The sequence below is a fragment of the Adiantum capillus-veneris genome, chromosome 15 (assembly GCF_014529385.1).
Source record: "Adiantum capillus-veneris isolate H3 chromosome 15, ASM1452938v2, whole genome shotgun sequence".
Lineage (NCBI taxonomy): Eukaryota > Viridiplantae > Streptophyta > Polypodiopsida > Polypodiales > Pteridaceae > Adiantum > Adiantum capillus-veneris.
Window position 1 is genome coordinate 148,810,826 of NC_140945.1, and position 17,634 is coordinate 148,828,459.

The following is a 17,634-nucleotide window of genomic DNA, read 5'->3' on the forward strand; positions in this document are numbered from 1 at the left end:
TAATTTTCAGAAATTTGTTAAGAAATGGCACAAAGGAAATGAGAAACGGGTGAGTTTGGAAACAGAGTTTCTGATCTGATAGCTCTCAATGTGTGGTATATCCTCTTTATCATTTCAAAAAGAAAAAGCCACATTTCCTCTCTCTTTCTCAATGAGATTAGTATTATTCAGCCTATTGCAGAAGTAGGTCAAGTATGCAGAAAGCACAAGAGTTTTTTCGCACTGAATGCAGCCCAGGCAGCTGGAAAGATCCGTCTCAATGTCGATGAACTTAAAGTAGACATTACTTCTCTTAGTGGACACAAGATATATGGGCCAAAGGGCACAGGTCCAGATGAGTGGAGAACGTCAAGAAAAAGGCATCAGAGGTGGAATACTTCCTGCACAATTAGCTGAGGGGTTTGGAGCCGCTTGTGACATTGCCTTTGCCTTTGCTTCAAGGAATTACATCTCAGCTCGAGGGCGTTGTAACTTGTCGTAAATGGGAGCATAGAGCACATGTATGTAGGTGATTAGAGCCTGTCATTTGTGTTGGAGAAAGCGTTTTGGTGGGGTTAAAGGAGGTCGTTGCATCAAGTGGGAGTGTGCATATCTATGCTAGCCTCGAGCCATCGTATGTTTTAAGGGCCTTGGAACTAGAAAAAGACATGGCCATCCCCCCTCCCCCCCCCCCCCCCAAAAAAAAAAACCCCACCCCCTTCAAACGCCCCACCCACCTCACCCATCTAGCCCGTCCCATGTGCCATCTCAGGCGAAGGGGGCGGGGTCCTCCTCAGCTGCTCAGCGGTCACTTGGCAGCACTTACGCTACTAGCAGGCTGGCGAAAGAGGGACAGCCTTCTTTGCGACTCCCCTGCTAGTAGAGACCTCGGCTTTCGGCACCATCCCAACAGGCCTATCCAGCTTCGACATCAGCAGACGATGGGAGACTTTTCACTATGACTTTACTCACTTTCTTGGTGACCCGCATGCTGATTTAGAGGCTGCTTGCTTTCGAGTTCATGTACTCTTTGTTGCGGCTTAGGGGACAGATGCTCTTGACACTGCAGTGGGCTTCTCCTTCCCTTCGTGCGGCAAGGATCAGCAGGTCTGGTCTCTCGGATTGATCGGTTTTATGCGAGTGATGGCATATCTGACATGGGAGGATCAATGAGTATCATGGCAGGGACTACTTTCTCTGACCATGCACCAGTGATAGTGACAGTGATGGATAGACTCAGGAGCACCAACTCGATGTTTAGGATCCTCGAGAGGGCACTTCTGGATGCTGCGCTGAGGGAGTAGATTGAGAGGATTTGGTCAGAGAGTTTACAGGGGGAGAGTGATCATGCGACTCAGGCAGCCATTGGCATCAGAGGGCTGAGCCGTTTTCTACATCAGGAGGCAGCAGCCCAACTGGCTGCAGCACGGGAGGAGCCGCCTCGGCTCAGGCTGGGGATTGCCCTCTACGAGGATGCAGGAGAGGCACCCTGATAGCCCTTGGATGGAGGGGCAGATGCAGCATGCCAGACAGGAGCTGATAGCTATCGAGGAGCGCCGACATGAGTTTGCATTTCATCGTCAGGCCTCACATTGGTCCGAGGTAGGAGACAGTGATAGTGACAGTGATGGATAGACTCAGGAGCAACAACTCGATGTTTAGGATCCTCGAGAGGGTACTTCTGGATGCTGCGCTGAGGGAGTAGATTGAGAGGATTTGGTCAGAGAGTTTACAGCGGGAGAGTGATCATGCGACTCAGTTAGCCATTGGCATCAGAGAGCTGAGCCGTTTTCTACATCAGGAGGCAGCAGCCCGACTGGCTGCAGCACGGGAGGAGGAACGTCGGCTCAGGCGGGGGATTGCCTCTCTACAGAGGATGCAGGAGAGGCACCCTGATAACCCTTGGATGGAGGGGCAGATGCAGCATGCCAGACAGGAGCTGATAGCTATCGAGGAGCGCCGACATGAGTTCGCATTTCATCGTCAGGCCTCACATTGGTCCTAGGTAGGAGACAGAGTCACGAGGGAGTTTTTTGAGATGGTGGGTCCACGACATGGCCACACTAGGATGAGTCAGCTGAGGAGACCTGATGGGACAGTAGCCAGTGATCCTGCGGACATGCGTTCAGTGGCATCTGATTTCTATGGAGAGTTACTTACGGTTGACCCCCTGACAGAGTATAGAGATGCATGAAGAGAGAGGGTCTAGGCCCATACGCCTTGTTTGGTCATGGAGGAGATGTGACTGAGTTTACAGAGGCCTTTCTCAGGAGTTACGTTATGCACTTCAGGCACTCCCTCGTGGTAGTTGCCCAGGTGAGGATGGTTTGACACCTGCTTTCTTTCTAGAGTACTTGAATGCCATGGGGAGTGGTTTATGCAGAGCCTTTCAGCATGTTATGGACACGGGGCATATGCCTGACAGTTTGACAGAGGGGTTGATCTACTTGATCCCCAAGGAGGGAGGCCTGCTGGATGACATTAGACAGTGGAGACCCATCACGATTCTTAACTCAGCCTACAAAGTACTGGCCAAGGCTCTGAGTTTGAGAATCCAACCTCTCTTGGACACCTTGATCCACGAGAAACAGACAGGTTTTGTCAAGGAGCGGAGTATCCTTGACAATATCTTTACCTTTTGGGAGGTGGTAGCCCTCGCCAGACTTCGAGGGGAGGACCTTGTAGTGCTTCTTCTCGGCTTTGAGAAGGCATATGATCAGGTGGATTGGAGCTTTCTGGAGGGCACCATGCTGCGGATGGGCTTGTCAGCGGATTGGATTAGAGGGGTGGCTGATTTGTACTCTCAGGCTCACAGCCAGGTCTTGCTAGATGGTGACAGAGGCCCACATTTTATGCTTTTACGCTCGGTGAGACAGGGGTACCCATTAGCCCCCTTCCTCTTCTTGTTCTATGCTGAGGCGATGAGCCGATTTCTAGCTTCACAGGAGGTCTGCCTGCGGGGCATACAACCGCCTATTTGAGGCGAGGAGCTATTGGATGCTGAGTTTGCAGATGATACCGGGCTATTCTTGGAGGGCCAGCTGGCCAACTTGCGCAGATGTGAGTAGTCGCTTGAGGTGTTTTGTTGTGCTTCAAGAGCATTGATCAATTGGTGCAAAATGATTGCTTTTTGGGTTGGTCGTGGTTCTACACCTGAGTGGTTGCCTGGGGAGGGCTTTAGATGGATTCCTCCAGGGATTGTGGTGCGATACTTGGACTGCCAAGTTGGTTTCGATTTATCCCGTGAGCAGCAGACACCTCCCCTGCTCCTATGTATACGAAGGAAGCTGGTTCATTGGAGGTCGGCACGCCTTTCTCTTGTCGGTAGGGTGGTGGTTGTCAACCAGGTGGTGTTGGCAACAATGTGGTACATCACATCCTGTTGGATCTATCGATTTCTTGCATCAACCAGCTTCAGTGGTTGATCAGGAATTTTTTCTGGTCAAGGCGTGATACACTGTCAGCACGGGCCAAGGTTTCTTGGCAGGTCATTACACTTCCTCGATCTGAGGGAGGACTCAAGATCATTGACCCAGCAGGACAAAGTAAATCTCTCCTTGGGAAGCTCATTGTCAGAGGACTTCTTCCGGGAGCAAAGCCCTGGAAGGAGCTACTACTGCAGAGGATACATCATAGAGTTCCACAGACAGGTGGCCCATGGGGCCCGACTACACGATGGATCTTCACAGAGATTCGCAGAGTGGGACTGAGCAGAGGCGGGAGGATCGCTTTGCATTGAGTATACTTCGCTCTTGGGAGCAGCTCAGGGAGAGCTTAGAGCAGCATGAGCCGAGATGCTTGGAGGAGCGCTTGAGGCAACCACTGATCTGGAATCCCTTGGTTCGCACAGAGAGGGGTCATATGGTAGGGAGTCGGCCACGTGTTTCTTGGGGGGCCTTAGCAGAGGGCACTTTTGGGGATTGGCTGCACTTTGGCTCATTGCCAGAGGAGTTACAGAGTGAGCGAATGCGTGGCATGCGTGGTGCCTTGAGTATGGCTAAGAGGTTTCATAGCCATTCCTGCAGACTGGCATGTACCTCTTGAGCCCATGGCCCCCCATTGGAAGGGTGCATTCACTAGATTGGCGGTCTTGATCGTAGTCAGTGCGTGCTTGGACAGTGGCATCTGTCTTTTCTTCGAGGTTCAGAGTGAGGGCAGATTGCATCGTGCCCTCTCGGAGTCTCCAGAGATCTCAGAGTGCTGCTTCCAACAAATCAGAGTGTTGAGCATTACTGTGAGATCGTGCGACAGGAGGGTGGAGACCGGGGGCTTGGGAGGGCCGCCCCATAGCCCGTGTTAGTGGGATCCTGGAGAGTGGTTTTGGCAAGATCCATTCACTGCCAGAGACCACCTTGGGATTCCGTTTTTTCAGTACACAGCCCGCCTGGGCCGTCACATCTTGACTTCCGTGAGATCTCTCCAGCAGTAGCGGACCACTGGCAGAGGGAGGGCCTCTCACTTGAGTTCTTGACAAACTTTTGGACGCGTCTCTGGGACAGACGAGAAGAGCCACGATGCTCAAGTGGCTGGTTGCTCACAGGGACATAGCAGTGGGCATCTGGTTGGAGCACAGTGGGCACCCTTCAGCGTGCACAGCATGTGGTCATCATAGAGAGACACTGTTAGGTGCAGCGGAATGAATGTTTTGCTCAAGATGAGTGCTCCGAACTGTGCTCAAGGTTCCTTTTGTTCTTATGGAAGGTAGAGCCTTCCGTTCTTAATGAGAGAATGCTATGATCACAAACAAAGTGAATGGACATTGTGCGTGCAAGTGTATGAGACTGAGAGATAGAGAGAGAAGAGAGATACGACACCAGAGACGTTGTAAAACCCTCCTCCGAAGGCCCCACTCTCGTCGGCGAGAGTGGTCTACTTATGATTGCACAATCTGGTACAAATGGTATGCATGAGACTGATGCAAGTCTAGGCTATGTCGACGATGACGACGGTGATGACGAGGTCGACCTAAGGGCTGAAATCTGCGATTAGTCCAAAACGCTGATTTGGGGGGCTGTTTTCTTTGGGTCTTTGACGCTGAAAATCTGCAGGTTTAGGGCTGAAAACTGAGGTGTCTTTAGGCTGAAAACCGATGGTCTATCCGGCTGAATGTGCTACTCCCTTTAGGGCTGATCTTCCTGGTTCTTCATGGCTGAAAAACGCTGCATGCTGTGGCTGAAAACGCTGCAAATCTGCAAACGCTGTGGTCTGCAAAAACGCTAGTGGAAGGGAAATCCAAAAACGCTAGCTGATGGGGGAATTTTGTGGCGATGGTTACTGATGCAAAAACGCTAGGTTGATGCTCCTTCAAAAACGCTAGGCTTAGGCTGTTGAAGAAAACGCTAGGCTTAGGCTGTTAAAGAAAACGCTAGGGGGGAAATGGTCTTGCTTGGAGGGAAAATCCACCAAGTTCTTGTTGAGAAGCTGCCTGCTGAGCTTGGCTCTTGTTGCCTCTTCTGCCATTTAGTACTAGCTTTGGTTTACTTATATACAAACTTACTCAATTTGCCCTACCTACTTTCCAACAAAAGTCACTTAAAAATAATAAATGAAAAATGTCAAAAATAGGGAAAATAGGCTAAATGCACTGGAAAATTCCCCTGAAGGATTCTGATGGATTCTTATGGGAATCTGAGGATCATGCTGTGTGCAACCAGAGGATCTGTATCTATAGTAAGTGACTGGGCATGCACGGTCTACGAATAGACTCACAAAAGTGCTAGATCACTTCTAATCTAGACTGACTGGACTGACTGAACCCTGATCATGCTGTAGCTTGTCCATGGACACATAGGGTTGGATGTGTCATGTGACATCCCCTCCTTGTCAAAGGGAGGTACTGGTACCGAACTGTATGGCGTCGAGGGAGATCGCCAATAGCATCCGGAATCCTAGAAGGGACTCTTCGCTGGCCCACTTTGATGTGTGGGTCGTGCGGTACTTGAACTTCATAAAGGTCTCCAACGCTTGCTTCTTTGGGCCGCGCCGAAAGCGACAGAAAGTTTTATGAATCTCCTTTCTTGCTTCAACTTCGTCTAGAGTCATGCTTCTTTCTTCTTCAAGAATCTCCATGGGTGAAAATTCTTGAACCAATTTCCAACACAAAACCATGAACATGACTATTCCATGTAAAGTGAGTGGAAAACATCTTGTCTTCCTAAATGACTGTGCATGCAATGTAGATGAACAAAGAGACGGAGTGACAAACCGTTCATCAAACACATGCAAACAATGAGATCAAATCTTCCTCTTTGGATCTAGAGCAATCAACTGTGGAAATTCACAACGGAAATGCCTATGCTTGGTGCTCATACTTTCATGTGCTCGTTCTACGAGTCATTCCAAGGAAGAGACATGGAATGTGACTTCCTTACATACATACTTTTCAGCTATTCATGAAAAATCCGCATACGTTTGTGCTCATTCATGAGTGAAACGTGCTCACGTACAATATGTCATGCCTTGGAAAAGGGATCACATAAAGACGCTGACTAAAATACAGGAAACGATCACGAATGAAACACTCGAACGATGCGTGCGTATCAATCATGCGAACACATAATACGTCCTGTGAGGGTTCTTTGGACCTAGGCTCGAGAGCCAAGATCGATCCTTCGTGATTGATTGAATCTGCAACGAGGTTAGCTTCGCTAGAAAAAGCATCAACTAACTTATCATCTTTGTGAAAAATCACATCATCTTCATGAAAATCCTCATGCTTGTGAGAAATCACATCTTGATCATGTAAATCATCATGCTTATGAGAAATCACATCTTGATCATGCAAATCATCATGCTTGTCATTGTCATCCAAATCATCATGCAAATCATTAACATTCAATTCATCATGCTTCTCACAATCAAGCAAATCCCGTGTGTCATGCTTGGGAGAAGAAGAGACTGAGAGAGTCTCCTTTTCCCGAATCTCTTGCATCTGTGCCTGAACTTGAGAGAAGAGTCGCAACGTCGCTTGCATTCTTGCTTTGGTCTTGCGATCAAATCTTGCTTGACTTTCTTTTTCTTCCAAGTCGTACTGACGCTCTATGGCTGCCACTTCTTCTTCGTAGGCGTTTCTTTCTGCTTCTCTTTCTTCGCGTTCTAACTTTCTTTCCAAAAACAACTGCCCCAACTCCTCCATAGGAGTTAGTGCAATCCTTGGCGTAGATGGGGAACGGGGAGGGTCGGAAAAACCTCCTGGTGGGGAAAATTCTTCTTCACCTCTCTCATGCTCATCACCTCCAAGCAAAGTATTCATTCCGCTTCGAGTGATGACCATTCTGAAGTCGTGGGTTCTTGTGGTCTTCGGTTCTTAAGTTCACGAGGAACTTGGGTTCTTGGGTTCTTGGTTCTTGGGGTTCTTGAGTTCTTGAGGGTCTTGAGGTTCTTGAGGTTTTCTTTCGCTTGCAATCTGTGTTTGAGAAGGATCTTCTCTTCACCTGAGTTCTACTCCTTTCCGTGGGCGCACCCCTTGGCGGCCTTGTGCTCACACCAAGGTTGCTTTTTCCCACCTCACGTCGATTGGCCGGCGGCTAAGTGTACGGTCCGCTCTCAATGAGTGAAAAGAGACACAAGGGGAAGTTGGACAAGCCCTTCTTTCTTGGGATTCCTGTCACTCTTCAGAAACACGAGTTAGGAATCGACATGCCCAAGCGAACTTGGGTTCGTGCGACCTCAATAAGCAAAAAATAAATCTTTGTGATTCTTGTGGTTCTTTCCTTGAGTGATGCAGAACACTGCCAAAGCTTTGATACCAATGTTAGGTGCAGCGGAATGAATGTTTGCGCTTTGCTCAAGATGAGTGCTCCGAACTGTGCTCAAGGTTCTTTTTGTTCTTATGGAAGGCAGAGCCTTCCGTTCTTAATGAGAGAATGCTATGATCACAAACAAAGTGAATGGACACTGTGCGTGCAAGTGTATGAGACTGAGAGATAGAGAGAGAAGAGAGATACGACACTAGAGATGTTGTAAAACCCTCCTCCGAAGGCCCCACTCTCGTCGGCGAGAGTGGTCTACTTATGATTGCACAATCTGGTACAAATGGTATGCATGAGACTGATGCAAGTCTAGGCTATGTCGACGATGACGACGGTGATGACGAGGTCGACCGAAGGGTTGAAATTTGCAATCTTCCTACTGCTGTCCAAAAACGCTATGGGCTGAAATCTGCGATTAGTCCAAAACGTTGATTTGGGGGGCTGTTTTCTGTGGGTCTTTGACGCTGAAAATTTGCAGGTTTAGGGCTGAAAACTGATGTGTCTTTAGGCTGAAAACCGATGGTCTATCCGGCTGAATCTGCTACTCCCCTTAGGGCTGATCTTCCCGGTTCTTCATGGCTGAAAAACGCTGCATGCTGTGGCTGAAAACGCTGCAAATCTGCAAATGCTGTGGTCTGCAAAAACGCTAGCTGATGGGGGAATTTTGTGGCAATAGTTGCTGATGCAAAAGCGCCAGGCTGATGCTACTTCAAAAACGCTAGGCTTAGGTTGTTGAAGAAAACGCTAGGGGGGAAATGGTCTTGCTTGGAGGGAAAATCCACCAAGTTCTTGTTGAGAAGTTGCCTGCTGAGCTTGGCTCCTATTGCCTCTTCTGCCATTTGATGCTAGCTTTGGTTTGCTTATATACAAACTTACTCAATTTGCGCTACCTACTTTCCAACAAAAGTCATTACAAAATAATAAATGAAAAATGTCAAAAATATGGAAAATAGGCTAAATGCACTGGAAAATTCCCCTGAAGGATTCTGATGGGAATTTGAGGATCATGCTGTGTGCAACTAGAGGTTATGCATCTATACTAAGTGACTGGGCATGCACGGTCTACGAATAGACTCACAAAAGTGCCAGATCACTTCTAATCTAGATTGACTGGACTGACTGAACCCTGATCATGCTGTAGCTTGTCCATGGACACATAGGGTTGGATGTGTCACGTGACAGACACAGAGGCATTGCGTATGGGACTCTCCCATGGCACAACAGATATGGCTACGAGTCCTTCGTTTGCTCCCCTCACTAGGTACAGCTAGAGAGTTTATCGGGGGCTCGGCAGCACTTAAGTACGAGACAGAGTCAGTCATCATGATGATAGAGATACAAGATGGCCGACCACGACTATGCCCAGCCTTACAGGTGACCCTGCAGGACTGGAGATAGGAGGCCGACAGCCGACGCATGAGCAGCCTGACACTGTGGTTCAGATGGCCCGTTGCTTTTGCATTTTTGAGGCTAGAGCAGTTCCACCTGCCGAGACAGTACGAGACATTTGGCTAGAGCTCATACATAGGGTTGGATCGCATGAGGGAGCGTTGACAGGCCTTCTTACGACAGTAGAGTTCGGGCCCCTTCTTCACTATTGAGCAGGGGACCCTGAATGGCATTACTGCCCACCAGTGTGGTGCTTCCCACACCCCCCCCCCCCCCCCCCCCCCCCCCGCCCCTTCCCCCCATCTGATCTAGCCTACATTTTCCTTCGGGGGTGTTATAGCCTAATGGGCGATTTTTAACTAATAGAAGGATCTCTTTTCTGCAAAAAGAAGGAAGAAGACATGGCACACGCATCAATCAGGTTTGGGATTTGAACGATTTACAACTGAAAAGGAGATTGACAGGACTGTTGAGCTTACAGTTGATCCAACTAAAGAGGAGATTGGCAGGACTATTGAGCTTACAGTTGATCCAGCGAAGAAACTACAGCAGATGAGCTCACTGTGGAAAATGGTTCAGGAAGACATTGAGATTCGATATAAAATTTGTACAGTGGACTCAACATTGGGCTGTTTATAGAGCTAAGAGTGTAGAGTAAGAGACGGAGTTTTGCACTTCATTTGGTCACTACGACGTGAGACTATGCTTCTTGTTTCTTGTGCCCTCCATGGATTTTCTCCATCATGGGATAGTGTTTGCATGTCATTTTCAAGTCACTGGCTGAAAATCTGTCTTACATTTGGCCATTTAGAATATGTCTTATCTTAATGTACATCTGCAAACACAGCTTTTCATGTAGGAAATGTGTGCTCTGATTTTGATTTATCGTAAAGTAAGAGCTTCGTAAGGTTTATGTTTGATCTTGTGCTTATATGCGCTCTCATTTTGATTTATCATAAAGTAAGAGTTTCGTAAGGTTTATGTTTGATCTTGTGCTCATATAGCTTATAAGTAGGAAATGTGTGCTCTCATTTTCATTTATCATAAAGCAAGAGCTTCGTAAGGTTTATGTTTGATCTTGTGCTTTATATCTGCAAACATAATTTGCATGGAAGAAGTATTTGTTCTCATTGAGGTTTACCGCAAATTAGTTGCGTGTTGTCTCTCAATTTGCTTGATTCAGTTGTTTCCAAAATGATTACAACAGCAGAACAGGAGGGTTACTTAAATGAGTACTAGGTTCTTGATTTGAAGTTCTGGTGCCGCTTATCGTTAAGGCATTGTCTGGGTATCAAAATTTTTACATGCTCAAAGGAACTCTATCTCATCACATAGGTTAGCCAGCTGTGCCATAAGTTTTTTCGGGCCTTGTCTACTTGGGAAGGCTTGCTTTGTATGTGGCTTGGATTCTTTAGAGCCAAAAAGACCTACTTTTTCACATACTGGTAACAGGGACTGCTGGAAATTTGAGTCTGTTCGACATGAAATGCTTGAACAGCCACAGTGCCTTAAGCACATGTTTCTACTCCTTCCAATAGAAAGTTATTTTACTGAACAATTCCCCAAAGCTCATGTTTTTTTATCTTTGAATAAAAGTTCCTTATATTATACTTGACTTTATATAATCTGATAGTGCTACTATTCCTCAACTCAAAGTAAACATGCCGAGCTATATATATATATATATATATATATATATGATGTTACACATTGCATGTTTGTGCAAATTTGGTTGTGGGGTGGTTTGTTCTCGGCCAAAAATGGCTCAAATTGTCTTTGGCTTGAGCACTTTTGAGTTGCTTGAAGTGGACTACTTTGAAACAGGGGGCCCCCAAGCTTTCCGGATTCCTTTTGAGATGTTCTCGATGTTCATGTATACAAGGTCAGTAACCATTCCAGATTGTGTTGCCTGTTTCTGCCATAAAAGGTGTAAGAGTGCCAGCCAAATGATAACGCAAAACTTGCAAACCCTAACCCTTAACCTGTTTCAACAAGTGGGAGTGTAAATGAGTGAAGCAGCTGGTTCCTCTCAATATGGCACAGCCCACAAAAGACCCCTTTTGCGGCTTCAAAACCAGGAGTTGCACGGAAAGATAGGCTGAACTCTTAACATTGGGTAGAGAAAGGGTAGATGCTTAGTTGTCTTGTTGAGGCCATGCATTCTCACTTAGAAAAGATCATCGATTGACTTCTATATGTCTAGTAGAGGGCGATTTGGTGTATCTATATGTATTCTATAACAGTAGTACGAGTACCCAGTACATGTGTCAACATCTGCGAGTTGAAGGCTAAATCCCAAGCACGGGATAAAGAGGGGGAGTGAGAGAGGGGGCCGTACTCGTCTAAACTAACATAATATGGTGGAATGGGGGTCCCTTTACACGTGTCTAAATCTGCAACATGAAGACTAAACTCCAAAATTGAAAGAAGCCCCTGTGCACGCGATAGAGAGAGGCCGCCGAAGGTGGTTGGTCATACTAGTATATCTAGTAGAGGGTGATTTGGTGGGATTTCTCCTACAAGGGACTAGGTTCTTAAGCCAGCTTTGGTTGTCCTTATGCTCGACAATCGGCTACAACAAAAAAGAAAATGATAAGGGAACATGTAGTCCACGTAAGGTAGGTTCTTTTCAAGCAAGACAAAGTGGCCCGTTGCTTGTGCAAGTTTTGGAGCGTCCGAATGCACCTGATCCAAGACATCAATACATAATACGGGACTTTACCTTGTTGCCCCCGGAATGTTTTTTTTTTTGCACTACCACAATGTGCTCGACTCATTGTCTTGCGTCTATTACAAATTTCGGATTGGTGGCTAGCCACATTGGACTTTGTGATTGGATTATGTCAAACTGGTCAAGTTAATGAGGTCATAAGGTGTCGAAGTTGGCGATGGGGAAGCGCACAATGAGCGAGAAAATAAGAGAGAGAGAGAGAGAGAGAGAGAGAGAGAGAGAGAGAGAGAGAGAGAGAGAGAGAGAGAGAGACTCTACTAAACCAACCAACTATGCAATGAATAAGTGATTTACAATGGGGGCAAAGTCTTGCTTATATATTAACTTCGGGGTCCTTAAGTACCTCCCTTAGTAGATTTCCTTATCCAAGATTTTGACAAATAAGTGAAATAAATACCCCAAGCCAAAATATAAATTAGGGGTACATTGGGCTATTCACTTAAGATGCTATATTTTTTAATAGCTTCTCTATAGCTCATAGTGGACATATGTAGGAAGATCAAGAGACACTTTGTAGACACTCCACTGGATGCACCTCGGTTACGCAGCAGACACTCCACTAGATACACCTCCGTTATGCTTCCACCAGGTTTCTACCTTAGTAGAATGCCATCTTGAGCATATGTTGCCTCATGGAAAATTGAATTGTAGCCCACACTACGATCAAGAATCCCTATTTGCGAGTTGTGGACACATCACATCCAAAAGTTCCTAGATAATGAACTTTGAAACACATCTTGTCCATAATCCGGCTAGCAACAATGGATTATTTGTAGCAAATCTAGAGTGTTTATATACGTTGTGTTGGTTCCTTGTTAGATGCACATATGTGCTTTGAACGCCAACCCTTGGGTTTGAACATCGATAACTTGAACTCTCAACAGTTGGGTTCAAATCATTTGAGGGGAGCTTCTTTTGCCCCTCCCTATCACTCACACGCCTCTCCTTGAGTGAAGCCAGTTGCGGCAATCGCCACTTGATTAGAAATGTGGTGTCATGGCCAGTGTGGTCGCCACTACCACTTGTGCCATGCCGATCTCTTATGTCAATTCTTTAACACCGTTATCTTTGTTTAGCTTTCCTTTTCCTTTGTCCTCTTGTGAGTTCCTGCCTTTGCCTTTGGTTTTGAATTCCCGAGCCAAACAAAGTGTCTTCTCGCATTTAGAACAATGGATCGCGGACCTCATGGGTACCAAGGGAGCTAATTGAGAACTAGTCATGTCGTTATCGTCAAGCGTGCCTTTGCCTTTGTCATCTAGTGAGCTCATGCAGTTGCCTTTTACTTCATTATTCTGAGTCAAACAATCGACATCTTCCTTGAGAACTTCATTTGTTCATAGATCGCTAACTAGGTGCTAGCCTTGCCATCCTTCTCAAGCTTGCCTTTGCCTCTGTCTTCTAGCAAACCAAACAAATTGAGGACTTTCTTGAGAACTTTTGTCAACCATAGGTTGCTAATTGGGTGTTGGCCCTATTGTCCTCATTAATCTTGTAGCGGTATATGATTATAACATTGATTGTAGCGGAATTAAAGAAACAATAGTAAGTATTTTCTTGAAAGAATTCTTAAAGAGCATAAGGAGAGCACTTGATTAAAGGTAGCAAAAGTAACATTATACCTAGTTAGCTTGACATGAACAATACTTGTAAAAGAGAGAGAGAATTAAAGAAATTGACAATAGTTAAAGATCGGATTTACTTGGAGCCGATCCCCCCTCCAAAAAGCTCTTGTATTATAGAATCTTCCATGAAGAGAGACTTGGTACAATACATGCTTTGTGTTCCTTGAGACCTTGGTGATGCAATGAAGATGGTAAGCTTCATGCATCAAAATTATGCCATTAACTAACTTGCAAAAGCATTAACTTGTTCCTGATCTCAATCCCAAGACTTCAAACACCTTCAAAGGTGGAGAGAGCTGGCAGGAAGTGAGGGAACGGAAGAGGAAGAAGAAGTATCAAATGTGAAAGTACTTTCCTCACTATAGATTACTCTTGGAGCTTTAGGTTAGCATAGTAATATAGATGGTAGAGAAGATGATCATGTCATTGAAGCTTGGCTCTTGGTTGGATTTGCATTCCATAGCCAAGAGGTGTTGGTGTAGGCTCTTTACTTCTTAAGCTTGGAGAAGGACATGGGAGTGCTTGCTCAACACAATGAGAGTGTGTGTGAGTGTATGGGACAATGAAAAATGAAGCCCTTCTCTTGCCTAGGTTAACCCCTTTCTCAATTTAATCTAGCTTGATTCTTGTTGGGTCTTGCCAAGCTTGACCAATCACAGGCTAAGGTCATTTCAAGTAATAGGGGTAGCATTTGGACAAGTGTCCTTTCTCCTTTTGAGAGAGAGAGAGAGAGAGGTTAGATAATTAAATAAATGCATCCACATTTCCATTGGACCTCCCTAAAGGCCATCAGATAGGATTCAGACATATCATGAGGGCAGCATGGGGAGGGGCTTGACATGTGTCCTTTATGCCTCTTGTGGAAATGGCTTTCCTTGAGTGTGTGTGTGTGTGTGTGTGTCCTCTCTCATCTCCCACTCTTAGGGCTCACTCCTATCTATATAGGAGTCATGATTGACTTGAACACCACAAGCATCTTGATCATCAAACATCTCAAGCACCTTTGTCATGAAGCACCTTAAGGACCTTGGTCATAAAGCACGACAAGCACCTCAAGCACATTACTCATTAAGCATGAGAAGCATCTTAGTCAGCTCAACATGAGAAGCACCTCAAGCACCTTAATCATTAAGCATGACAAGCACCTTAGTTAGCTCAAGCACAAGAATCACCTCAAGCATAGGCCTAGTTTGCCAAAAGTACATGAAGGTCCTAGGTCTAAGGACTTTTAACACTAACCTGTGGAGGTCTTTAATGAAGCTAACCCTAAGGTATTTTAAGCTCCATTATCTGCTCATTGCTCTTTGATATACCATCTCTGTTTTGGATCCTTAATGAGAGGTAGCTTGCTCTTTTTTGTTTGGTCCCGTATTGAGATAGATCTAAAAGCACATATCTATATTCTAACTCTTGCTCTCTTTCATTTTTCACATTAAGTGATCAGCTCAATATGAGAAAACCATTTAGGATAGGTAGATATTAGATTTTATGACATTACCTCTCTTGAAACCATAGTCGTCCTTAGTCTATATTTCGTAGCGGGTAGAGGATCCCTTTTTACCCTACGATATCATTCCAGAATGAATGACTAGTCCCTTTGGTGCTTGGGAAACTTAGCTACTGCAAGCATGTCTTCTCTTTAGTCCTTATCATACTCCCAAAGTAGAGTGACAAATTCTACTTGGTGTTTGGGAGATGTTACCATCACAAACAAGATTCTAAGCATGCATATTGCTTAAATTTGTGCACAATAAGAAAGTGTACTAGTCTTATAAGACAAAAACGATTTTCATTTAAAGAAATATTTACATTTGTTGATTCTAGTGTAGCATTGTAAGCATTGACAAGGTTCATGCTATCCTTAAGCTGTGGTCCTTGCATCCATCTAGCATCTTGAAACTGATAATTTTTAAACTTAATAAGATATGGTCGGATAATTATACCATGTCTTAGTTTCTTGTTTTCATGTCGAAGGATGGATTCGGGTTGGAGCACCTCTTCCTGATCCTCGATCTTAAGCGGGTCCTCAATTATTTGTTCTCCTTTTTGTAAGGCTTAAGTAGGCTCACATAAAAAGCATTGTGTATGAGTCAATGATTGGGCAACTTTAGTTGATATGCCATCTCGTTGATTGGTATTAGGATTTGAAAAGGATCGTAGTATCTTTTTGCTAGCTTAGCATTATACTTTTTGTGGTCCATAGGATTTTTGTCCGTCGTTTGCTTCAATCGAGCCTTGGGAAACTTGAGTAGGACCCAATCATTTTCCTTGAAAGTAAAGGCCCTCTGTTCTTGTTATAGCAGCAGCTTTTTGCCTTTGTTGGAAGATGGATATAGTCTCCTTAATATTTTGAAAAGAATCTTGTAGGTTGCGGCTATACTCATCAACAACGAAGATCTTCCCATGTACGTTAAGTAGCAAGGGACTTTTACGTCTTCCCTCAATGATTTCAAAGGGTGTCTTCCTGGTAGTAGTATGGACAGTTTTATTGTACACATACTCTACAAGAGGTAGGTACTTGTCTCATTGTGAGCGTTGATCTACTTTCATGACATAGGTCTTGAGTAGATCTAGAATCGTAAGGCTAGCTATCTCCCTTTGGCCATCCGTTGTGGGTAATAGGACGAAGAAAAATTTACCTTTGTATCTAAATTCTCAAAGAAACCCTTTCAAAAATTATTGGTCATTTGAAAATGTCTATTTGACATTATGGATATTGGCGAGCCATCGCGTTTGAAAATATGTGATATAAAGAGGGTGGCCATTTGATGTGCCTGAATAGTCTTTTTGACAGGTATGAAATGTCCTTGTTTACTATACCTGTCGACTATTGTCCATATTCTCGTATTCCCAAGGATAGATTTGGGTAATCCAAAGATAAATTATTCTCCCATGGTGAATTAGGAATTGACAATGGTTGGAGTAATCCAGGTTTCTTTCCTCTATCATACTTTGTCTTTTGGCACACCATGTATTTTGAAACATATTCTTGTATGTCTACTTTCATGTTAGGCGAATAGAAATACGTCTCTACTTCTCGAAGAGTAGGTTGAATCCCTCTATGCCCCACATAGGGAGGAGCATGGGATTCATACTAATTAATTTCTCACGAAGGGAATTAGTAACACATAGCCTATTATCATGAGAAGATAACCATCTTGCAAGGTGGTCGGTTCTGCTTTCTTTCCTAAGGCAAGGGTTGACATTATATTCTTGACTTTAGGGTCAATAACATACTCATCTATCATAGAAGATAGATAATTATGAGTTGCTATAAACACTACATTTACTTTTGATCATTGTGATAGTGCATCGGCCACTTGATTGTGCTTGCCAGCAATATGAGCAATATGAAAATTAAATTGCGAAAGGAAATTTGCCTACCTCATTTGTTTGTCGAAAAGCTTGGTTTGCATCATGAAGTACTTAAGACTCTGGTGATCCGTTCGTAGGATGAATGGAGTCCCTAAGAGATAATGCTTCCATATGTGAAGGGTATGTAAAACAACTAGTAGGATGAATGGAGTCCCCAAGAGATAATGCTTCCATGTGAGGATAGTAGCTTCTTTTCGTATATGCCCAACACTCGCTCATCGAAATTGAGTCTTCGACCCTCGTATGCTATGGCATGCCCTTCTTGAAGCAAAACTGCTCCAAGGCAATCTTCACAAATATCACATTGGACCTCAAATAGTTTTGAGAGATTTGACAGTGTAAGCACAAGTTAAGAGGTAAGCTTTTCTTTGAGCTTGTTAAAAGCATTTTTCTTTTTTGCAGTCCATGTATACTTAACATTTTTCTTTGTTAATCATGTAATGGCCTTGCTATTTGTGATTTTTTTTTAATGAAGCGTCTATAGTATGCACACATACCAATAAAAGCTTTGTAGCTCATGTATATTCCTTAAATTAGGCCATCCTTTTATTACCTCTACCTATGCTGGATCCATATGGATATCATCTTGAGAGATAATGTGACCTAGGTATTGAATCTCTTGCAAGAAAAATTTACTTTTCTTTTGATTAATGAAAAGTTTATTCTTCCTCAAAGCTTGAAAGGTTACTGAGAGATGTTCCTTATGTTCCTCGAGAGAATTGGAGTAGATGATGATATCATCAAAGAACACTCCAGTAAACTTGCGGTGGGGTCTAAAATGTTTAGG

At 44.6% G+C, this 17,634-nt stretch overlaps 1 pseudogene; it reads left to right on the forward strand.

The window, feature by feature from the left end:
* The first annotated feature begins 310 nt into the window (after positions 1-310).
* Positions 311-9,777, forward strand: LOC147441657 (cysteine desulfurase, mitochondrial-like; annotated as a pseudogene).
* The last annotated feature ends 7,857 nt before the right edge of the window (positions 9,778-17,634 follow it).